At 35.8% G+C, this 25,956-nt stretch overlaps 1 protein-coding gene across 1 annotated transcript in view; it reads right to left on the bottom strand.

Moving 5' to 3' along the window:
• FAM155A (family with sequence similarity 155 member A) overlaps positions 1-25,956 on the bottom strand; it is a 437,763-nt gene that overhangs the window by 409,921 nt on the left and 1,886 nt on the right. The window lies entirely within an intron of this gene.

Below are 25,956 nucleotides of genomic sequence, written 5' to 3' on the forward strand. Positions count from 1 at the left end.
TATCCCTAGAAGAGTTCCACAAACGTGTTTATGGCACCTGAGGGCATGGTTTAGTGCTGAACATGGTGATAGTGCTGGGGTGGTAGTTGGACTTGATGATCCTAGGAGGTATTTTCCAACCTTAATGATTCTATGATTCTAATGCATCCAATTGTCCACACACAAATTTCCTAGACTGTGACAACGTATTTAAGTCTTTCTGAAGGGCATTATAAACCTATAAAAAGGTATTTTATAGATAAGAAGCTAAATTCCTTCACAAATCCCACGATCTTCAGTAGTAATCATATGACAATTGTGTGCCTTAACTGCAGTTTTTGTTATTGCTTCAAATATGTTTTGAAATATGTCTGAAGTTTCCCTGAAATTGAATTATAAATTCTATCATTCCTTTTGTCTTTTTATACTGCAGTCATATAATATTGTGGTTTAGAGCCAAAAAAAAATCAGTGTAGACTTTCTAGAGAGTATTGATTTATTTTTAAATTACTTTTTTTCTTTTTTTCTTTTTTTCATATTGTAACTGACTTTTTTTCTTACTATATTTTTTCTTCTTTTTTCTTTTCTTTCTTTCTATATTGTAACTGATAAGTGGGCTGGCATATCCTTTTCTTATCTGTTCACCAAATACTTCTGTTCTCAGCTCAAGGCCAGTCAAAGATAAAATAAGGAAAGAACATCTTAGAAGTACAGTTGAAACCTGCAGGCCTTAAATCTGCCCTATGTCAATCCACCTGTCTTGTGAAATAGCATTACTGACAGCAAAGGGACCACAGGAGTTAAAAAAGAAGGAGCAATAGCATAGGAATTTCTGTGTTATTTCCCTATCATGTTTAGCCAAGAGGAGCTGACCTCCTGCTTCTGAGAAAACAGCAGACTGGAGATAAGGCAAACTTGAGTCCAGGTGCTTGTTTGCATCTGAGAAGTCATCTTAAGCGGGTCTTGATATTATTGTTGACTAAGATACTGAACTGACACTTTAACAAATTATCAATTTTCAACTGTTGGAACATACCTTGTTAGATTTCAGAGTTAGTGAACAAGAAGCCATAAACATTCTTGTAACACAAGTTAATAATTTCATATGCTGTGCTCATAGACTTCAAATGACAGTATTTGCTGGTGGTTGGTTCAGATTCAAGCTTATCTTCAAAACCAGACTATGATGCTCTCTTTTATTTATTTAATTCTTACACAAACAACTTATTTGGAATATAATATTTCTGAAAAATCTGCATTCTGCAATATTTTCCCAGAATCAGAAAAGAAATCCCATGGCTAATTCTTTTTCTCTTTTGAACTCCAGACCAGAGGTCCTCTTTCTGTTCACAGCTCATAAATAAAAGGACAACATTCAAGTTTTGAAATTTAAGCGTAGAAAGTTCAAGGTTTTTTTCAGTTCTGATATCACTTGATTTTTCTGTTCAAGACTCACTCTAGCTTCTCTAAAATGTGAAGTCCATCCCTTGTGATTTGTGGATCATTATAATATTTGATGCTGTTACTAATTATTTCAATGAATTGTACAGTGTTGCTCTGAAAGTGTCATAATACAAACTACTTATTTTCAGCTACTTTTGTATTTATATTGCTTCTTCACTTTCTGTAAGTCCTATAACCACATCATGGTTTTTAAAGTGTGTCATTTGCTCTACGTAGGCAAAGGTTCACCTAGTTTAGTGTGAAATTTGCTTGATCTTGATAAAATTCCTACAGCTAGTATAAAATTACATCTGACTTTCAAGTTGCATCTGGGAGATGGGAAGATTGTTTTCATTTTTTTTCAGTCTGACAGCAGATAAAGTCTTCTTATATGTCTCCTGGATTTTCTTCTTCCTTTTCCTTCTCTCTATCCTCCTTCTCCATCACACCTGACTATGACAAATGTATTCCTGTAAGTGCAATAGGAAAACCACTTGAATAAGCACATGTAAACCTGTCACCATGGACACAAACCCCTCTTGGTTCATTAGCTGATGCCTTAGCCCTGCAATACCACCCAACACTATGGGCTACAACCCAATCTATGTTTTTTTTAAATAATTTCTTCCTCCTTTCCTCTTCTAGCATGTAAGCTCTTTTCATTCCTTATTCTTTTGCAGTAAAAGTATGTAGCAGCAGTGACCACTTTTCCAGTGGCCTCTACAGTAGTTCCCCATTATGCCCCAATTATGCCTAATTAGTCTTCTACTTTTTTCTACCATATGCTGACCTTCCACTTCATGGGACAAAGGGTGGTGTAAGGCTCAGTTAGCAACAGATACTTTTTCACACAAAAGTCAGATAGACAGACAAATGTTAGAAAAATTGATTAGATGGAAAAATAGCAAATATTTCTTGTCTAATATTTAAAAAATAACACAGAAACCACCTGGAGAAAACCTATTCATAAATACCACAACTGTGAGGTTTAGAAGATGAAACCTCCTATCGTTTCAGCATAATACAGAAAAAATTCTTCTGCCTCTCAGAGAGCTCTGCACAGTTCTCAGCCTGATCTTCCTGATCCTTACATTTGTGCTGCTAATTGGGCATGTTTCTTATGTTTATCATTCATTCTCCTTAGCAACCAGGGTACAAGCAAAGGAAGGAAATCTAATATAGAAATGTTCATTGAAGGTTCCCTAAAAAAAGATTAATGCTTTGTAGTATCAACTGCATTGAATTAAGGCTAACTCTTGGCATAGCATTTTTCTTTCTGGGTGTCATGTCCTTAAGTCATGCTCTTTAGAGGCAATTTGGAGATAATTCTCACAGCAGAAAGAAAGAGGCAAGTACTCACTCTCTTTTTTTCTGAGGTACACAAGGAAAGATAAACCTTACTAAAGCAAACAGAATCAAATAAAAAAAATTTTAGCAAATTTTCACAATCTTTAAATATTTTTGCTTACCTTGAGCTTTTGAGAGACACTGATTTTTATTTAAGAGGGTTAGATGAACTGCTAGTCTCCATTACTGTCCTGTTTTGGGTTTCAATCAAAACCCAAAGTTCCAAGAGTCATGGATACAGTCATGGAAAGAGATATATGGAGAATGAAAATAAAAATATCAAGTCCAGGACTCAAAAAGCTAGAATAAAGCAAATAAAAAATGTCCTTATGATCACCAGGATTACTTTTAAGGATAAGCCTAAAGAACCTTAGGAAAATCTTATTACAGTTGCCTGGGTAAGTAAGGGTACGTAAGCGGAAGACCATAGGCTCATTACTGCAGCTTGAAATTTTGTTTGACTTTCCCCATTCCATTGTTACTATTCAGCTTCTAACCATGCTTCTTCTATGAACAACTGCCTGGAGACAATCAGAGAGGTGTTTGTTCTTTTTGTGCCCCACGCTTTTCCGTGTGTGACCCTGGATGAAAGGAAGGGAATGGGGAGAAAGAGGAAAGAGAGGGAAGAAAACCACTTCTTAATGTGTCCTTCAGTATTTCCATATGTTTGCTTAATAAAACTGACAATGTAGGTGGAATAAGTAGTGTTGAACTGTTCTTAATACTGTCAGAGAACAAGCATTTCCACGCAGGCAATTAGAGGATAGTAGCTGGCATCCTGCACATCTGTATTCTACTTGACATTGCACTAATTTACTCATTAAACCAAAGCCTAGAGAAATAGGTTTGCAGTCAAACTAAGCAGCAAGGACTCATTGATAGCAACTAGTTGAAATTTTTCTCAAAAAAACCTCCTTGTACTAAAATCCAGACTGCTGCTCAAGATAAGCTTGTTTTTAAGTGTGGGTTAAAAGGAAATCACTGAGTGGTAAAGAAGAGCAAAGAATATTATGCACAATAACACCATTTTCTAAGAAGGGGAACCATGTACATCTTGAGCGATTCAGTTCATTAGCTTCCCTAATCCTTGCTTTTGCATGGAAAAATAATTTGAACTGACATTCCTTGGCACATAGCAAATGTAGTATTTTCACTTACAAAGTCTTGTTGCAAACAACAGCCCCCCCTCTTTTAGACAGCTAAACCTGCAGAAGTCTGTGGAAAGCATTCAAAGGCATAGCAATCAAGAGCCTCCACTGTGCAGAAGGCTCTGATGCAGAGACATCCCGCAGAGGCACTTCACTTCTCAAACATATTTTGAAGTACCATATAGCTAGCAGAAAATCAGGAGAAAAGGCAATGAGAGATCAGCAGCACATCTATAACATGATGGATTCATAGCCCTACTTTCCTCAGAGCACAGAAACACCTGATCTGCAGTTCTTGTGGCTAACTTGATGTCCAAGTAACCAGAGAGAAATTAATCTCTTTTAATTTTAGCTATCTAGGCTAACTTCCCATCTTTCTTATATATCTGTCACCTTAGGCTCTCTTCATACATTTATTTGCCCTATCACAAAAAATATTACAGGAAGATGGACAATTCTTTGGAAATGCTATTTTTTCCTCTTCAATACACAGTGCTTAACTAAGACTTTGAAGTCTAACTTCTAGACATTAAAGCTAGAACTGATGAATCTCTCCCTAATTAATGGAGAGAGTGCAGAAACTCCAGAGGGTAATTCAACCCAGCTATTTTAAATGCCTATTTAGAGAAGAGAGGAAACCATTTCTCCCCATTAACTGTGTAGGGAGCCAAGTTAACTTGCTTAACCAGACGTTTAGCTTTTGGACAGCAAAAGTTGTTAAGACAAATTACGTCCCAAGTGTTCTGCAGCCCAAAAGGGGATTTCTTTCGATCCCTTCAAATCCTACAAAACCCCTCATAAAGCTTGTTTATTCAGACTTTACAGAAGAGTCATGATTTAGCTCTCTGCCAGTGAAACAAATATAATTCAGGGATGCTTTCTTTTCCAGACCAGGGAAAACAATTCCAAGCTAAATATCACTTCTAAGGTCTACTAGGTCATCTTCAACCCCTGGATCAATACATAGATGGAGTACAATTGTAAAGGTCACATTGGAAAATTCCCTCTTCATAAAAAAAATTCAGTATGGGAAAAAAGGTAATTTACACAGTTCTTATCCAAGGCCACCACTTCAATGTACTTTCATATTAGCAAATCTAATTCTTCTATGAGAGATCAGCATCTTTTAGGTTGAAGTGCAAAGTACTGAAGGAAACAATTTGTTTGCAAATTCTGTTCATAGCTGGAATTGAAAAGTGATTTAACTGACTCCACTTGTGCTATATTTTACAGTACTCAAATCTTCTAAAGGGAAACTGTGCTATTGCTTTTTTACATCAAGAAAAGATAGGTCATTTTATGTTTTTATTAACTCAATAATGACCAATTACCAGCCTAAAGCATGTTGTAACCTTAAATACAAATGCAAGATGCAGAACATCATTAAACTCCAGGCAAAACTCTTCATTATAGTGTAGAAAAGTCAATCTTTGAAAAGGAGCTTTTAACTTTTCCTGTCAGTGTGCATTTGGTCTCTCAAAAATAAAGATGATATTTCTCTGTAAGAGAATTATTTTGCCTTTTTGAAGAAAACTGACCTGGGAAAAAAAAATCCCTGGGGGAATAATGGAAACTGATGAAATTAATAGACACTCACTAACCCTCATAAAGCCTGAAATAAACACACTTGATCTCCTAGATCCAAGAAGTTCTAGGATACCATACTTGATCCCTGAATGAACAAAACAGAAAACCAGTTTTCATACACGTTTTTTTTTTTTATTGAGTAAAGGCATCCATCCAGGTTTTTATATAAGACTTTCTTGTAAATTCCATTACATAAATATAGTATTACAGATATTACAGACAGAAAGCATCACATGGTAGTCAGTCTAAACTTTCTTTAATAGCCAGTCAAGTTTCCACTTCAAAATTATTTGAGATGTTTATAACATTGTTATTTTAATGTACCTTGATGCAGATTCTTAATCCAGACTCAGTTTTAATGTCCTCAAGTGTATTGCAGTTTCTACATTTTAAAAGTTTAAATTTGCATGAGAATATATAATCTTCTCTCTATTAACCAAAAACCCCCAAAAACAACAAAAACAACCAAACAAAAAAAAGTGATAGGCATTTTTCCAAAACAGCTATTCCCTGGTTTACTTTTGGACACAGGGAACTCATTAATTATGCTTTTAATGCTAATTTTCTTGATTTAGTGGGAAAAAAAAAATTAGGAAAGTAGGTGCTGTGTAGAGAGAACACTTATTCTGCTCAAAAAGGTAGTTAACCCTTTTCTCTAAAGCTCATTCAAAATGTCTATTTTCACTTGATCTTAATGCCTGCCACAAGCAAAACTGTGAATTACTGTTGCTTTTTCTTGCTGATGATCTCAAGGAACTGAGTCAACTCCTAATGATTACCAGCACATGGGAACATCTTGTACACGGAAACATCTTACAGCCAGGCCAGACAGAGCAAAACACATCCAGTTTTATGGTGGGAAACCACAAGGGATTATTTTAAGCCAGTCGATTGCTGTCCTTTCATGAAGTGCTAAATGAACATGCCCCAGAGTTTGTTCCAGAGGGTCTCACCTGACATGCTATGTCCATGGAATGTCACCTACAAGGAAATAGCTAGTGCTGGACCTGTCTCAAAAGGCTGCAGTATGGAAACCACCTCCACTTGATAGAGATGCTAAGTGTGCTCTTTCACTCTTTGAATGGTGAGCTTCTGCAAGAGGAGACTAGTTCTGGCAAGCAGTCAATTCTTAGGAAGGTGACTATTAGAAGAAGAAAAAAACAGCCTTTGTGCGAGACTTCTCTTGACTGAAATATTACCTAAAATAATTTGAGCTCACCTTGTCTATGACAGTCTTTTGGAAAGCATTTGGGTAAAAGCCTAACTAGGTAAATGGTAAGTAGGTATTTTTTTTCATTACAGAAAGGAAGAAAACAATATTGAACCTGTTCACAAACTGTGTGATAAAGATTTACCTTCAGTAAATCTTTGAAAAGTAATCTGTAAGGAATGATTTCTACAGTTTTCTATTATCACAATTTTACATAGTGAGTGCAGAACTTCTTTTAATATGCTGCTTAACCAGGAAAGCAAATCAAATTTTTTTTTTAATTATAATACCTTTTCAGCTGCCCATCAATTGTCTTTTTCTAGCTAAACAGAAAGCAGAAACACTTTATCACAAAATCCTTTGCCCCTGCATGTACAACTGATCACATCCAAATAGAATGCAAAACCTGACATGATGGCAACTTGAAGTGAGTTGTTTACGAGCACAAAATCCCCACTGCTAAGTCATCTAAGCAGCTCAGGTTTATGTTAAAGGGTTCTGCACACCACACTGTCTGAATTTCTCTTCCATCTGGAAAACTCAGCTCCTGCCAGTCTATAGAGAGCATGTTCTTTCTCACGTAGAGACACAGGCATTGCACCTGGCTACTGCATCAGCAACATCTCTAGATAAACCACTTGTAGTGAAAAAAATAATTTTCTTATAGACTGTCTTCACTGTTTCTGTTGCATGCTTAGTAACCTCCACAACAAAATACATTTTAATGATACGACGGAATATTTTATACTTTATTGTGGCTGTAAGAAGATTTTACAGAAGTATCCAGAATGACCACTGGAAAACATCAAAAAATCTGAAAAACTATTTCAAACTCAAAAAGGACTACATTTTTTCCCTACCAAGTACATTAAACTGTCTTAGTTTCATTGAAAACCATTTCTTGCTGGGTTAACTTTTTCCATGTGATAGAAATTAGATCCTAATTTGTGTCCTAACTCAGCATGTGAGTGCTTAGCATCTCTGAAAGCCAGGTCATTCCTCTTAATATCCTTTAGACACTGTTTTCTGAGACTGTCCTCCTAAGTAATTCCTACTTGAATTGCTTATGAGAGTAGAACAGAGAAGGGATTCTATTCCCATCACTGTAAAATATCCCTGGAGGAGCTGAAATGTAGCCTGTATCCACTGAGCATATTTTGATGTTTGTAATATGCCCTGGTGTATGCTGGAAGACCCAGAAGAAGCTATTACTGAGGCAAAAGTTCCTCTGGGCCTTTTGCTGCATATATATAGCTTTGGTAAAGTTTCAAACCTTGCAGCTTTTAATGCTTTAAAACATTCCCTGGAGGGCATATATTGATGTAGGTATACTCAGGTGGGAATGGCTTCAAACAAGCTAGCTGTTCCACTATTGCCCTGTCCTAAGTCCAAAATCATTAATGTGGTCGGTAGGAGAGTTTGAACAGTTACTCCACACTTTCTGTGACATAAAAGCACCTTTCATTGCTCAAAGGAGGAGGGGATTGTTCAGCATCAGAGTTCTGTATGAGCTGAAAGCAATGTCAAGACATATATAATCCAAAATAATTCAGCAGATGTGGCTGGAGTTTCTTTATCAAAATACTTTTAGAATTATTATTACTAATCATTAAAAAAAGTTCTCAGCAAAATCGAGTTGGAAATCTCTAAATACATAGAAAAAGACCAAACAGTTCTGAAGGCAAAGAAAGTTATTGCTACATATTTCTCATCTAAAGCCTTTCAGCTACCACTCGATGTCATTCCCACTGCTTCACTATGTTTAAGTGCCTTTGAATATCTTCAAGCTGTGGACGACACTGAACATAACACCAGCAAATTCTCTACCTCTTAACTGAGTTCTCCAGCTACCAGGCAATTATACAAATAGTGCAGAATGGCATCCCCAACCCTGCTGGGTTTTTGGAAGAGTTTTTAAAAAAACCCAAACATGCTTGTTTCTCTGAATGAATGGGGTACAGAACCCATGCATATTACAATGGTTTTATAAAGCAACACCTGAGAAAATGAGGCATGTGTGTGCATAGATGCTGCAGCACATACAGGGGGAAAGATTTGGAAAACAAGTACTTAGAAACAGTGTATCAGTAAGATTTCCTGGGATTCTTTTTTGTCCTAGATTTCTCATCAGAATGTAAGTTTACCTGGTTATTCCCTTTCCAGCTATGACGCTATTGCATGACACAGCACACATGGCTCCAATTCTGCTCCCATCTTTGAGGAAAACATGTTACTCTCCCTTCCAAGGGTTACAGAGCTAAAAATAAAAATTAAATAGATAAATTACACTTCAAGCCAATCAGATCTTTGAACATGGAAGCTTCAAGTTACTTTTGGGAGTGCAAGGGTTGTGGATTTTCCAGTGCACCTGGCACAAAGTGCATATGGTATATAAAATGCATAAACAATGACAGGTGCATCTGAAGAGGGAAGTGGGATGGTTAAATGAGAATATATGTAGTAACTAGGTACAAAAAATATGATCAAGAGAGACCATGACTCCACTCCCAACAAGTTAAAGTGGAAACTAAACAAGATAAGACTATAGGAGAGAAAGCATATAATTTTTACATCTCTTTTTGACTCATAGTGCCGAGGATATACCAGAGTTTCTAAATAAAGAAAAGAAACATTTGATAATTGAATTATCATAAGAGGAATTGTTGGAATGGATCAATAAGTAAAAGATTGATGTATCTGAAGAATGGGACACTGTTTATTCAAGACTCCCAAAGTAATTTAAGATTAAACAAAAGAACTCCACAATTATGCAGTCTCCCACTGAAATAAGTTAGTATAGTATACTGAACCACGCAGGACTGCAGTGATCTTCATGTAACACCCAAGAGAAACTGAGAAAGAATTCAGCTTTACACACACATATTACTGCAGAAATAACTGAGGAGCCAATTAAAAGCAAAAATGTTAAGTATGTGGATCAAAGTTAAAAGCCTTAATGCCCTGTATATGTCTTGAACCTATTCGTATTCTTTTGGCATGTTAATAAATAGCAGATAAGAAAGAACTGGCAGATACAAGTTTTCTGGACTTCCAAAAAGCCTTCAAGAATACTTCCCACAATAGGCTATTAGAGAAACCAAGTAATCACAGGATAAGAAGTAAAGCATTGTCATTGACTAGAAATCAACTACAAAAAGGAGAACAGAGAAGCAGAATGCATTTATTAGTGGTCACTGCTCCGTGTGGCTAAAGGTTAACAGGCGGGTGCCCTCAGGTTCTTTACAAAGGATGGAAGTGTTTAATCTATTTATTAATCATCCAGAAATGGGACTAACAATAAGATGGAAATGTTTACAACAGACACAACAAGTCTTAGATTAATTAAGGCCAAAACAGGCCAAGGAGCTTTTAGGTTGCTTAAAAGATCTCAGTGAAAGGGGAAACAATGGCAGATGGAATGCAGCACTGCCAAGCCTAATAGAAGCACAGGGGAAAGAACCATATGAAATACTTCATCTAGAATTAAAAACTCAGTATGACCACTGAAGGCAGGGGAAGACCCTCTTGATAAGCACAGACTAATGAAAATACTTCTCTGGCACTAATCACAATCTAAAATAAAGATATTGTTGAGAAAATGAAGAAAAAGGGAAGAGTACTGGCATAAAGGCTACAAAGGCTGAGATTTATTTTTTTAGGGGTGAAGCCTAGCACCTTTAAATGAAGAGATAAAAAGAGACATGATGAATAAGTAAATTTAGATCATAAATTAAGTGAATTATATTATTACTTAACTCTCTTCATAAGACAAGTAAAGAATTCAGCAAACTGAAAATAGCATATTTAAAACAGAAAATTGTTTTTCATTATTATTTAAATCAAAGATATAGAACTGCTCATTTGATGTTGCCAAGTTGAAACGTAACACCATTTTAATGAAGGACTTAGATTTTTCTGTGGATTTATACATAAACGTTCCTCACAGTACTGTGTTCAGTACAGCAAGCCAGAATCAAACCGACACAAGCAATAAATGGAAATCCAGCTACCTCTGCAGTTATCATCTTCTATTTCATGGGCACACAGCTTATTCTTATCCCAACTTCTATACATCATAAACCACTCTTTTCAGCTGCAGGTCTTCAGCCATGGATACTCATATTTTATTTCCCCTTTCAGAAAATTGTCCTTCTTAGTACAGAATATTACCACATCAAAGACCCACAGCCAAATTCATAAGGAGAGGTTAGTTTGGCAGATAGCTTAAGGAGGGAGGAAAGAGAAAAAAGAGAAAAAGCTAGATAGTGATGAACAATAAAGAGAAAAGGCTGGATAGTAATGGACAATAAAGGGAAAAGGATAGCTAAATCCTAAAAGATGTTTTCAGTTGTCATCTTTACCACTGGTGGGAACAAGTTGGAAATGCATTTAGGACAATCCTGGCTGCATCAAACCAGAAAGTGTGACCTGTACCCATGTTCCTTTAGATAATTAAAGCAATATTAATGTGTGAAACATTGTCTACCAGAGGCAGCTGCTGAAAGCAAAGTCATAATGAATGAACACTTGATACATGCATCCTTTTTACCAAGAATCACAGGTAACACCCACACTGTAATGTGTTAGAGATGTAGGGAACTCTTGCATTACAGCAGATGTACAGATGTTCTCATTTATATGGACAATATACAAATAAAATCCTTCTCTGTCAAACAAGAAACTGCACTTAAATGCCTTCATCAGTCAGTAGCCATTAATGCTGACTGCCTAAAAACTGTATGTGAAAGGAGCAAATAGGCAACATATCCCTCCAAAGGTATTTCAAGATATTCAAAATTAGATTTTCCTGGGTTTGATTACTGGTTTAGCTCTACCCCTTTAATATAATTCTTATAATATAAGCATCTCCTTCTACCCTAGTCTCCACTTCAACCTAATATTTTGCCCCTAGATATATGTTAAAAAAATAGAGGAGCTACACAAAAAAAAAAACCTGTAAGAACTATAGGAACAGAAATCTTTACCCAATTTTTAAAAAGAACCAACAGATTTAACACATGCAACAACAAGAACCAGATTGTGATGAAATTTTGGTGCAATTGCTACACATTTAGAGAAAATCATTATTTTGAACACTATTCTAAGTACCTTTGAAAGTGAAATTTATCTCTAAAAGTAAGATATCCCTTCATATATGAAAATGTGTTAATAGAAGAGAATATGGAAAAATATTTTATTGAATCATAAGCATGATAAATTGACTACTAACTAATATGAACTAAGAAGAAACTTTACAAACTAACAAACAATTTTCTGGTCTGGTGTAAAATTCATTTTACCTTCCAAGTTTATTCCCAGAGCAGACCACTGAGCAGTGTAGTATGTCAGTTCCTACAGCCTGCTTGCCAAAAAACACAGTCTTTTCAGTTTTGTCATTCTTCAGTATCAGCTCCTTCAGGCTTCAGGGTAAAGTAACATGAGTATAACCTGAGATACATTTGACTGAAGTCTTATGTGAATATGTTTTCTGCCTAGTCTTATGTTGACCTTAGCTAAACATCTGCAGCTTTGGCTGTTTGCCACTCTGACTGCTTTTCCTGTGGCTGGGCAATGCCTTGTCTCTGCTGCAGGGTCTCCCTTGCAGTTCCTGGTCAGGTCAGTAACATCTGGTGGTGCAGAAAGTGCTGATCACCTGGCAGGTATTTTCCTCATGTTTTGAGCAATCACACACACTGCTACTATTTCAGCCAATTATTTATTTATCCACTTTTGCTAGGTCAGTATTTCAATTTTCTTGCCTCCTTTTATCCCTCCTCAGGTTTCAAGCTTGAGGAAAAGGTAAGAAAGTTTCCTGGTAGTTACCAAAGGCTAAAAACATTTTAAAAAAACCCAGATCATCAGGAACATTGCTACTATTAGAATATGACCTCTAGAAGAACTAATTTTCTTCCAAAGTCCATTAAATTTACTTAAAACAAACTCAATACATGGCATGAATTGTCAGGGTTCAAGAGCAGTGACCTGTGATTAGTGGGCATATTGCAATAAAAATATCTAAATAATAAAAACTGGAAAGGTGGTAGTTCCCTGTATACTAACAGCAAATATTCTACCAGCAGAGAAATATTCTTCCAATGTTCTATTTTCTTATGAACTGCACAGTATTTTCTAATAATTCAAAGAAAAAAGGCTTACTCTGTGAAGAAAAATAATATCAATCCATAACATAGACACACCTTCGTCTTGTATGCTGAAGAAATCCAAAGTAAATGAAGTCTTCACATGTATATAGAAACTGAAATAATTAAAAAAGAAAATCAGCTACTTAGGCTTTCCTGCATAACTAATTGTCAGTTCAGTGGCTACCTAAAATCTAGCCTGAACACCGCATCATAGTATTTTTTTTAATTTTAGCAGGAAAAAAGAAAATACAATCAAAACATAGTGAGTGCAGTATTAAATGAAGACTGGACAGACTAGCTTCACTGCTGCCAATTTCCCTCACAAAAATGTTTCCTTTTCATGATTATTTAGATATTTTTGCACCATTCTGAAACTAAAAACTCTAGAATTGCCACGACGAAGCACTGACAGTTCTGTTCAGCCTTATGTCTGTGTGTTGGGAAGGTGCTGTGAAATCCATGGTGAGGACAGAGGCAGACCCAAAATGCAGCAGAGCTGCAGTGGTTCTGCTGCACAGAGGCTTGGCAGATGCAGGGAAAGCACAGAGCAAAAAATCTGCATCACCTTCACAGGCATGCCAACAGAAGATAAAAGAGAAAAAAATAAAAAGGGATAATACATGATCACTAGTGCCATGATTATCTAGAGCCAGGTGCAGTGAATCATTTCAGCAAATTGGCTCAGGGCCTTGAGCTGCAGTCCTAAAGGGATTGCCTGAGATACTTTGGGAATTATCTCCAGGTTGAATTTCAGCCTCTTTAACTATAACTATATGAGTATTAACAGGGAGTGTGACTCTGCAGACACACTTTGTAAACAGACTGTGCCAAGAGCCTGGTACCCACATTACATGTCTTTTGTTGCTTTTACTTTGGGCTAGTCCTAGTCCTTTTTAGGGACTGCCCATCCCTAAAAGTGCCTGCAGCTCATTATGGGTGCACTTCTTGGGCACCTGCACGCCTTTGCTTTCAGCAGACAGCAATGCAGCTTGTGTGGTGAACCAAGGGGCACTAAGACTGCCAGCAGGAGTGAGTGGGAAGTTTCCAAAGCACACCTCAGACCTGAACTGAAATGCTGAAGGAGACAGCCTGAGGTCTGCAGGCTGTCTGTACTCAGCTCAGGCAGTTGTGATTTGTTACAGACTCTGTAAGAAATAAATAGTTGCCTTTTAACTCTATTAAGACACAAAGTCAGGAGCAAAGCGTGAAGCAGGACCAGCCCTTTGAGCAATATCACAGTTGCATCTCATGGCACACCTGCATGCTATGGGCTCCTGCACTGCTGAATTACTGTAATGTTTGAGTTCCCCCGTAGTGCTTTACTTGCAGGGAAAAAAAACCTCTAAAGGGTTTCAGGTCTTTTGCTTCTCTTTCAAACATATCATAAAATCATTTCAAACATCTCCATATTCATATATATTTTACCCTGTACTCAGGAGTACAATTTTAGAGGAACTAACTACTGGTATTTGCAACTATGACATTCCTTCCTATGAGCTACTGACCTTCACTACCAGTTAAGATTTTGGTAATACTCTGAGATGCAAATATGTTTCTGCAAAACATATCTCCTCCTCCTGCAGGTCTAAACAACTATAAAAGAAGAAAAAGATCTCTTCCATCCCAAACTTCTATTGGCTGTCTTCAAACCAGCCCTATATTAAAAACTATTGAGCACAAAACCCAAAAAATCATGCTGTAAATATTTACTTTCGTACCATAATTTAAAGATGACTGTTTCTGTAGCAATTAGAAAAAAACAAAATACCAGAAACTAAAAAAACTTTTAAAGAAATAGTTGTGAAGTCACTGTAATTCATGCTTATATTGAACAAGCTAACATCATTCTGCCCTTTAAAATATTGCAGAAAAAAAAAAATTACATTATACAACAGTAATAAAAAACTGATCTCTCAGATAATCACAGTGATCAAAATATGCTGGTCTTAAAAAAAGCCCCACATATAAGCTGAACAATAAACTTTGTTGTAATGTCCAAATAGAGATGCAGAAACAAAAATAATCTAAAATATTCTACAAAGGGTCTCTACAAATGCATTGCGAAAACCAGTGTAAGACAGGGTTGGTGGGCATCCCAAAAATAGATGCATTTGTATTCTACTTTTACTGTGGAATCTTTCTGAAGTATTGATGAAAGAAAGAAAATACCCTAAGTAATTTACACTTCCATACAAAAAACAAACAAATCCTGAAAAAAGAAGAAGCCATTTAGAAACAATTGCTACATTTTCCTGTACTTCTTAATTTTCCATAATTCATGACTTTTCAGATTTCCACAGGACTACTGCAGAACTGTCCTAGCCTTTTCAGAATGCTTAATCCTACATCAATAATTTCCTTGTTCCACTTCCTTTAAGACATATACATACCGATACATATATATATACACACACACATAAATGTGTATCAAACTTGTAATTTTTATTTAAGATGTCATTGTTAAAATTACTACCTTTTATATGAGTGTTGAAATGTACCACAGAGCAAAACTTCCATTACCGGATCAATTCTTCAACTTACACTTAAATTTTTAGCTGTGTTTATGCCAGCATAAATACAGACTGTCTTTGCACCAATCAAAGCATCCTCTCTGGATTTAAACTATTAATACTACTGATCATTATCTCTCCTTTTAACCCTGGTGGATGACCTACACCCTTGGCTGGAAAAGGCAAATAATTTTGCTTTCTTTTCTTCAAGGTTTTCCTCTCTCTGGATAGCTGAACAACTTAAGCTCATAATATTTTTCTACAGCAGTGCCTGAAAAATCAATAGAATAAGAGAACATAATCAAGACCAAGTACAACAACAAAGGGGAAAAAAACATCAATCCAACAACAATAACAAATTAGTAATGTCAGTCAAAGACAGGAAAATGAGCATTTAAAGCAGTCTGAATATTGTTTTTTGTAGCAAAGTGTGTAAAACAAATCTGACTAAGTCAAACTGTCCTTCTGAATTCATATATTTGAGTTTTAAACGTATCATGTTCCTCCTCTCAAAACAGCATTACATTCAAGTAAAGCCATTTATTTCAATGGAGTTAGTCTGGTTTATGTTGTTGTGGATTGCTGACCAAAGAAAATTGGCCTATATTTACAAATGAAAATAAAATAATATTTTAAATTCATATCTATTGTACAGAGATTGGCTTGCAGTACATTTTCTCTGCTCTGGTCCCAGGAATTAATCTCAGTACCTAGATTTTATAAAGCTGTTGTTACATCAATGATTTAATTTCATTAAATTCATAGTGAGGTTGCAACAAAAAATGTGCATTTATAAGGTTCAGCTTTAACAATTATGAGATTTAAATAGAGACAAAAGAAACCATAATGCACTTCTAACTGAATTGGAATATAAAACAGGAAGCCTCATTTCCTGAACTCCAGTGCTATACTATATCTTGTTAGCTAAACTCAGCTTATAATAGGGGTCATTTCCCCAAGGATTGTTACATCATAAAGCATAAATGGAAAAAAAAAACAGTAAAAATACAAAAATTGTTTCTGTTTTCAGTAGAATTTGGGTAGTATTTCAAATGTACTTTGTTCAAAAACTCTTACTTCTTCATAATACTTGTCCAAGTTCTGTCAGGTTCTCTGTAGAAATATTACATCAAGACTAACTCCTGAGCAGAACAGGACTGGAAATGAACATCTCTCATCTCTGGATGCATGAAGAATTTTAAAAGTCATCCCAGGGGACCTTGGCTATGTTTTTGACTTGCTTCCCTTTTTAAGTGCAGAACCTCAAGCCAGTGGAATCTAATCCTAATATATCCTCATCCCTGGCCCTGCTCCAGGGCAGAGCTTCTACGTTCCAGGCAGGCAGAACGTGCTGGGGCATCCCTACTCACAGGATGCTGTGAGATTCCCAAACTTGCTCCCTTCTGCAGAAAGAAAACCTTGCTTGCAATACACTCAGTCTCTCATTAAAGCACTGTACCACAATATTTACAGCTTGAACATAGTATGAAAGGAAAAACATTAAAGGACAGGTTTATACCTCTAGAGGTACAAAATTTGCACTGTCTCAAAACAGATGCATTTGGGATACTTTACTAAATAATAAAAAAGGCCAGTAAATGAGGTTCTGATGACATGGATATTTTTCCACTGGTTACACTGATTTCCTGGCTTTAACAGGGCAAGAATCAGTACAGACACATCCCACTGGGAAACCACCAGAAACTTTCTGAAGGACTTTACTAACAATCAGTATTCTAAATAGATGTTACAGTAATACTTCTCTTTAATCCCTTCAGAGATTTTAATCTTTACCAAAACATGGATTTGGGATTCCTTGTAGATGTTTTAATTATAAAGATTACAATTTACATACATAATTTTATTGCTATTGTTTTGATAAGATATGCTGGAACTTAAATTTCTCTTATATTTTAAAAATAATTTACTTTTGAAGCATGATGCAACAGTCAGTTGCATAGTGAGTTGTAAGTTGTTCAGTACACAGGAATTTTCGCTTCCAGCTATGAAGTACGTCTCCATTACCCTAAAGCCCTTCTATACAGAAATACAGTTTCAATAAATATAGATTAAGGCAATGTTAAGAGTATTCCTATAAAATTCACATGTAATTTTTGTGGGTACATTTTCAAATATATATACGTGCTTTACTTATTCTCAATATAAATAGCCTAAAAACAAATTGGACTTTTCATTTGCCATTTGTTGTTCTACAAGCTGGGTTTTATTTTGAAGAACATCTGTTTTTTTAATCCAGTGTGTGTGTATACAAATACAAAAATTTGTCTCAGCAGAGATGATTTTAGTGCCTTTTAAAATGTAACTTTACCAGTGAAAAAATACCCCTCTAAATGAAGTTATACTAGTAAAATATTATATTTTCTTGACGCATGAGGACAACAAATCAACTAATAGGAGTTAAGAATATACTTTCCAAACCAGCAAAAGCTTTTCCATCTGGCATACTGTTCATCATGAAAAATAAGTTTACATTAATAAGTTCTTATATTTATCATCTAGCATTTAGTCATCTATTACTACACACAGAGGTCTCTGAGATATGTAATTAACTTAATATAGATTTTAAAGTATTAAAGAGTTGCTCAAGGTCTCCCTTGAAATCCAAGTACTTATATAAATAAATGAGTCTCATACATTTATTTTGTTTTTTTTTTTAGGAAGAACTTGTAAGTGTAACCCCCTAAATACAGAAAGCAAGCTAACCAATGTAGAGCAATGATTAGAAAATCATCAATCAGCAAACTCTGGAAACTCTCTTATTCTCCTAAAAGAATGAATAACATGAGAAAAATATTTTTGCAAAGTATCTCGTCTTTTGCCATCTGCTTAATAAAGAATGCCCTCTGATTCTGGATTGCTAATACTTTAAAATGTAATAAAGATACTTCATTATGATGCTTAACAGAGATGAAGTCTGTTGACAGGCCCAAGATACCATTTACATAAGTGTTCAGGCAAATTGAAGGCAACATCTAATCTAACATGCAGAGGATCAACAAGAATTAAACATGTATTTAAAAAGCACTCTAGATATCATACTTCCTCCATGGAAAATATCTCCTAAAAGCTGCAACACATTGCACATTCCAAAATGCAAACATAATACAATTTCTTTTTTTTTTCTCACTTTTAAAAATTTTATAATGGATATATTTGAAAATACAATACCTTAATAATGAGGCTACCTAAATCACAACATTTAAAAAATCATTAAAATGACAATATCATATACCAAAAGTGAAAATTTGGACCTTTTGTTTTTATTTGTTATCTGTCTGGTACCATTTCTTTCTAATTTTGCTGAAGTCATTTAAAACATCCACAATGACTTCCAAGCTGTTGAGAACTTCTAAAAACCTAGACTGAAACATATTGTTTGCTGGTAACTTCAGATGATCTTTACTGTTGTTTTTAATCATGAGGTTTTCTTCTAAAGATGAAGCATCTGAATCAGCTCTCAGAATCAATAGATATTAAAGGTGAACATTTCCATTGGGCTCTCAAATACACTTCAGAGGACCAAAATATTAATGTATAACTGCTGAAGTTTGTCACTTCAGCATTTATCATCACCATTCATCCCAACAACTTTGTTGCATTCAATCAGTGCTTCAAAGGGTCATACCAGATTGTTCCATAAAGGCTTGAGGCCAATCCTATGTCAAACACAGATTTCAAACACGTCTATCAATTTTTTTTTGAAGGAGAGGAGACGAGATGAGATGAAGGGTGGGAGAGTATCAAGCATTGATCAGCTTCACTTCAGAGTCACTTACATTATGCCCTATTATTTTTGTCATTATGGACTGGGACCTACTTGGATATAGCTCTTCAATGTGCATGTTCTAAAGGAGAAATTCACATATTTCATATACCTACCCTGCTTGCAAACAAGGTCAATTCACAAATCCAAAAAGAAATCTGGTCTTTATTTTTTTAACAAAGCTCCAAATTAATCAAATCTCTCTACAAGCCAGAATATGTCTCCAGTGCCTCACTACATTCATATTCATCTAATTGATTGATGTTGTAAAGGAAATCAAGCTCCCAGACATTCTCACTTGGAGATGTTTGCTCTACAGTTCTGACAAGAGAAAAGCACAGTGAAAAGTACTTAGAAAAGTAAAATATGCTTACTTTAGCAAAGTGGCATAAGTGTGTTTCTTGACAGAGGGAGTTTGGGTAGTCTTGGGAGTTTCCTCTCATTTGGACGAAGGGAAGAAATTCTCATACATAGACACTCCACTCCCCCAAAAAATCCACCCTTCTTGTAAAGAGAGAAGGAAGAATAAAAGAAATGATCTCTAGCAGATCTACCTCCAAAAAGGTCTATTAAGAAGATGATCTACAATTGTTATTGTCTAGTTTCTCAAAAGAAATTAACAACTGGAAAAGTCATATGTAGAAGATTTTGGTCTTCTGTCAAAAAAAAAAGTTATGAAAATGCACTTATGTCATAGAAGGCTCTTTCCCATTCTCATCCCTAAGAAGCAGATTACATAGCTCACAGATTCTTCAGCAACAGAATATAGACATCCTAGCAGTGAAATAGAATTGTGATTTCACTAGGTTGGTGTAGGACAGCACAAGTAGTAGGACTTTACAAACTTTTTCAGAGTTAAATTTTGCATATGAACATAATTTCATCCAAACTTAATTTTTATACCAAAATCACTTTGTTAGAATTCATCTAATATGACTTTTGAAGTCAACAGTGGATGGGAGTGTTTGTATCTGATATAAAATGACATTATGTCCTCTTTAGAAACAACAGACATAAAATAAGTATTTTAGGGCATAATCCATCTGACATATTTTAGATATCCACTTCATTGTGAACTGATTTAGACTCTAGAATTACCTATGTATCTCCACTGACTACAAAGAGAATCTAAACTTTTATATTTTTTGTGAATATCCATAATGGATATCTAGCTTTTTTTTTTTTTCCTTTCTGTCATATGGACTACTTTATTTTTCTATGTTCTGGGGTGTTATAACTGATATTTATAAAAAAGTAATATTTAAGAATTCAGCTTCTAAGTTATTTTTTCCCTTTTAGGCAATTCACAGATCTAAATACACTAGGGATCTTAGTGCAAGACTGAAGTTATAAATGACTAAGTATAGACCAAATGATTTTTAGGCAGGATAAGTGATAGAACTATAATTTGCATTTTGATTACCTTTCCCAGAAGAACCCGAAATGAAGAAGCAAGGCTGTCACAGTCTCTGCAAGGTGCATGTGAGGCACACTGCTTGAGGTAAAGAGAACAAGTGAACAAACTGAAATTGAGGGCAGAGCCATGAGGCCCCAAACTATGTGACATTAATACCCTGAAACATTAAATGGTGGTTACTGGATTAGGGTGGAATGCACTTCAACTACTCTGTCCTAGTAATCTGCAGTCCTTTTTTTTCCTAAATCAGGAATGCTGTACCCATTGACATTATGAATGGGATGAGTACCTTGATGATCAACTAGATGCAAACTTTTAAAAGTTATGTGGGGTTAATGCACTTCTGGAAAGAACACCCTGGGGAATTTCTCTTTTAGGAGCGAAGAAATCTGACCCCGATCCAGTAAAGCATTTAAGCAATTGAATGACCACAAGCATGTGCACAGTCTTCCCTGGGTGCAGTACCATTCACCTAGCTCAAAATAGGAGACTGAGACTGACTGCTGTATCGGGATTCTAGGCCAAAATAAAAAACCCTTAGCACATAGTCAGTGTTGATTCTTGAATTATACCAATACTACAAGAAGAGTCATACTAAATTCATCCACATATTTTTCTTAAATTAGTTTTGAAAAATAATTCAACATCTACTTTTTTTAAAAAATCACCTGAACAAATAACACCAAAAACTGTGAAACTGTTCAAACATCAATTTACACAATCACATTAGTTTCACAGCATTTTGTACCAAAGTTTTAAAAAGTGTAAACATTTAAGTATTATGTTGGCATTTTTAAGTACAGCATAGTATTCATTAAAAAAAAAAAAGGATTCAAATAATAATTGTATGTTAAGAGATTCAGAAAAGGCACTAGTTCAGTGATTAATGTGGGGATTTTTCTTTTTTGTATTAGACCACAAGTACAGATCTTCAAGGTTTAATTTGTATGGGTTTATTCTGATTAGTTTAGATATCACTCTTTCATAGAACTATCGTTGTATAAATATGTGATTAAGATGTGCAACTGAAATATCTAACTTTGTGGCAGATGCTGCTCTATGTGATCTTTTGTAACTGAAGGGTTCTTTTATCATTTGAGCTTTTGGGTTTGTATTTCTCATCTGCTCTTTTCTGCCAGCTTAATGGAGATTTTAAATCAAAACCTAATTAGACTACATATGCTGTTTAGGAAAAAGTTCTTAGGAAAGTAATGATTCATATAGGCTTTGATATTTCCAGATAACATCTAAGAAGAAATGTGATTTTAATTGTTTTAAATAACTTCCAATCACCCCCTTATTCAAATAAAAGTAGTTGAGCACAGTTCTTTGATCAAAAAAAAAATTCCTCAGTAAGAGAAATACCAAGTCTATACTCCTATCAACTATATCATCAGCACTTAATGATTAAAGCCTTTATTGACACACACTTTTCAACTAAGTAGTATTATAACTCAGGTGTTCTATGACATATTTTGATACCAATACTATAATCCTCAAATCAGAAGTTACCAAATGATATTTAATTCCTGAGAACCAAAAAACTGTGTGTACATGTTGAGCACCTAGGATGTCAGCCAAAGTTTGCTTTTTAGCAATGTTGATATAAGAAGAGTTGGTATGTTTTTATTTTTCCTCTTTGATATTCTATGAAGGAAAACGAATTATTTTAATGTTATTTTAAATATATGCCTGTACTTGAATTATACATTTCAATATTTTAACTACTGCTAAGAAAGCCCACATTTTAAACACTCTTAACTTGCACTAGGTTAAGGAAGCCTGTGTCAAAAATGATGACTGGTATCTTGTTCAAACACTAATAAACACAGTTGCCAGGAAAGCCCTGGCCTCTGACGCTTAATCACAAAGATGGAAGCTCCACCTTAAAAAAAAAAAAAAAGGAAAAATATTAAAAATCTTTACATTTTTATGTCCTACTTAGTTATTTGACCCAGTTCTTAATCAGAAGTAGCCATAATTTTCTTCTATTCCACAGAGCGATTGTCTGCTGCCTTAAGAATAAAAGCTTGAGTATTTCCCCTGATAGAAGGCTGACAAGTCATAATGAGGAACTGTGTCTTCCAACGTCAAGCCAATGCAGTTTCTGTTAATTGTCTGAATACTGTGCTGTGAAACACTGCATATAAAAATTATTTTCTGGAAACCAAGAAATTATACATATTTGCAAGACAAATTCCTTCAAAAATAACCACAAATTTATAATAGGCAATAACAAGATTTCAAAAGCATTTTTTAAAAATCTGAATTCAATTTCAAACAGAAAAGCAGAAGTGTAAATCCAGCTATCCAGTTACTCTGCTACTTTAGTGATTCAATAAAGCTACAGAAATTTGTTTCACCATCTAGTTGAATATGTAATAAATTCAAACATTTCTCTTATGTTTACTGTTTAGCCATTACTAATATGTGACTATCAAGACAAGGAAACAATATAGAGAGACATCAGACTTTAAGAAGAGCTTATAAGAAATAAGTTGGAGACAGATTTATAGTGAGACGACACTGATATCCCAAGCTTCTAAACAACACATAAAGTCTACTGACATGCAAACAATATAAAAGGCATATGCATATTCATTGATACCACCAAAAATAGTTATTTTCTAAATGTTAAAGATTGTCAGCATTTTCTACAAAATTTTCAAAAACCCCAATGCAACTCAATAGAAGTTTGATGGTAAGACCTTAATTACAGGACGGTACACTTAAGAAAAACAAACAAAAAAACCTGAGTATACTCATATATTAAAACTGAAACTCACCACATAGAATAGCTAAATGTGATCTGTAAGTCAAACAACTCCTGTCTACAAAATTCTGCAATATAAAGCAATTGCTTTAAAATATTCTTCAGAGACCAGGAGACTTGTAGTGGAAGACAAAATATTTTGAAAGTATATTTCACCTTCTTCTGGTTTCAGATAAAAGAATGAAAACATAAAGTCTGAGGTTTATACTCGTGCATCAAAGGCTTTTGTGATATATTCTATCTGTTATCACCAAAAGTTCTTTCTGGAAAGGCATAACTTGCTGAGAAACCCACCATAACCTTCACACATTCCTGTGAGAAACTGACTGAGTTGAGGATGCTGTATGGTGTTGGGGTGAGTTGAGGAAGGGGGAAGCAACACCCAATTGCAAGTTTATGCTTGACTGTTACTCAGAGTAAATTTTATTATTGTTTGTCATCAGCTATAATTGGTTAACTGGATGAAAATATCTCTTTTTCTGTGAACATAGTTGGCCTCCAAGAATGCTAAAGACATCTTAAATATAAATAGACTAGTTAACAAGCCTTTCATTGTATTGAGGCAACGCTTATATACATGGTTATTGAGTAAAGGCAGAATTTTTAGAACTTTGTTTAGAAGAAAAAGCAGGTCACCGTATAAACCATGACGCCCACCAAATAATGTGTACCTAAACCACACATATGTCGTTATTTTCTATTCTGATGCTTTACCTAAGAATTAGCTAAATATCCAACATGCAAAAAATAATAATATATACATACACACCCCCCCCAAAAAAAAAAAAAGAAAAGAAAAGAAAAGAGTCCTGAGTTTTATAAACGAAATATTGCAACAATCGGTGTTCAAGTTTCCAGTTTCACCTCTACACTCTTCAGGTCAGCCCGTGCACAAGCACATGAAGACACACGTCAGACCGCTGCACGCGCCATCCACTTGGCTCTCGCAACTATCCACACGAATCAAAAGGCTCCAGAGGGACCCAGAAACACCAAACCAGGGCACGGGGGCAGAGAGCGGCATGTCCTCCGCCTGACCTCGGACTGTGCGTGCGCTGCCTTGCAGAACCTTGGACAGCGGTCCCCTGGCCGCCTCGCAGTGCAGCCCAGCCCAGCCCAGCCCCGCGGCTCACCCCACTGCGCTCCCCACCCGCACTGCCCACCAGATTCCCTGGAGAAATGGAAAATAGACTAAGTTGCACCAATGGTTTGGGCTTTTATCCTTTCCCCTTCTGAAATATCTTTCATTTTTAACACAGATTGGTTGGCCAAATTCTCAAAACATAAAGCAATATCTTCTGGCATTCAGAACTGCAGAAATGTAGGTCACTGGCTTCTGTCTAGTTCATTAAAGTTTCACACAATAATTTTTAATGTCAACAACCTTTTCTCTATCATTAAAAAAGTATTTCTCCTCGTTGGGTGTGTGAAGGGAAAATCGTTAAACAGCATAAATTTGCTGTTCTGTTCATTTCCAACACCTTTTACACTCTGCTATTCTGTAGAGCAACTAAGGACTTTGTGGTAAAGTTCAGTCAAACTAAACTGTGATACAAAAAATCACTTTAAGCATGCAAATGCTGATCATTTGGCATCAAGGAATAGTAGGTCAATTTCTAATTATAGAGCTTCTGAAATGACAGAAATTTCCTTACAGCAATAGATATGTATTTACATTGGATACCCTTTTTTACTTATCCAATTCACTCTGGAAATAAAATATGTTTACATTATCAGTAACTGAGTACACAGCATATATGCAATGAGTGTGTACACACACAGTTTGCAATCTAAAAACAGTTGAGTCAACACTTCTGGTGATTTTACCTTACTTTTGTCAGGTTTAGAGAGAAAAAATAAATACAGCAACTTTCCTACCTTTATCCAATTAGATAGCAGGTTATTTCAGCTTCTGGAGGGACTCTGGATCCATTTTTGGGGCAAATATATGCACAAATTATACTAAGTGATTGGTGAATGGGACTGTTTAGGCATAGGCTGTTACCATTAAATGATTTCAGAAGGCCCTGCTGAAGTTACAGAGCACAGAGGTACTGCCAGGCCTCCTATTTAGAGCAGTGATTCACGCGCATGGTTGTGTTCCGCTGCTAAAGCAGAATTTGGTTCAGACTGGTTAGTGCTACAGTAGTTGAGATAATCTAGTTCAGGGCAGAAATATTCACCTCCTACCAAGTACTCAAAGAGGAAGCATGCAGTTAGCTATTTTAGGCACCGAGGACAACTCTTTTCTTCTGCCCTGTCTTGAGAGATAGGCCAACTAATCTTGTGCAAAAGTACAGAGAAGACAACATCTACAAGAGCCAAAGTGAAACCCTCTGCCTTCTAGCAAAGGAAAAGAAAAGCCTCTGGATCTCTCTGAGCCGTCACCAGTGGCACCAAAGGAAACAGCCGCGGCTTATGAAACTGCTGTCACCGTCACTTCCCAACCAAGGGGCCACTGCGGTGCCCGCCAACAGACACTCTCGTCCTCCAGCTTTCCCCAGCTCCACAGATTTTGGCAGAGCGCCTGCAAACACTGTCCCGCTCCCATTCCCGAGGAGGCCCGGCGCCGCACCGCTCTGCCGCCGTCCAGCATCGCCGGCCCCGGGCCAAGC

Source organism: Geospiza fortis, unplaced genomic scaffold (genome assembly GCF_000277835.1).
Source record: "Geospiza fortis unplaced genomic scaffold, GeoFor_1.0 scaffold366, whole genome shotgun sequence".
Lineage (NCBI taxonomy): Eukaryota > Metazoa > Chordata > Aves > Passeriformes > Thraupidae > Geospiza > Geospiza fortis.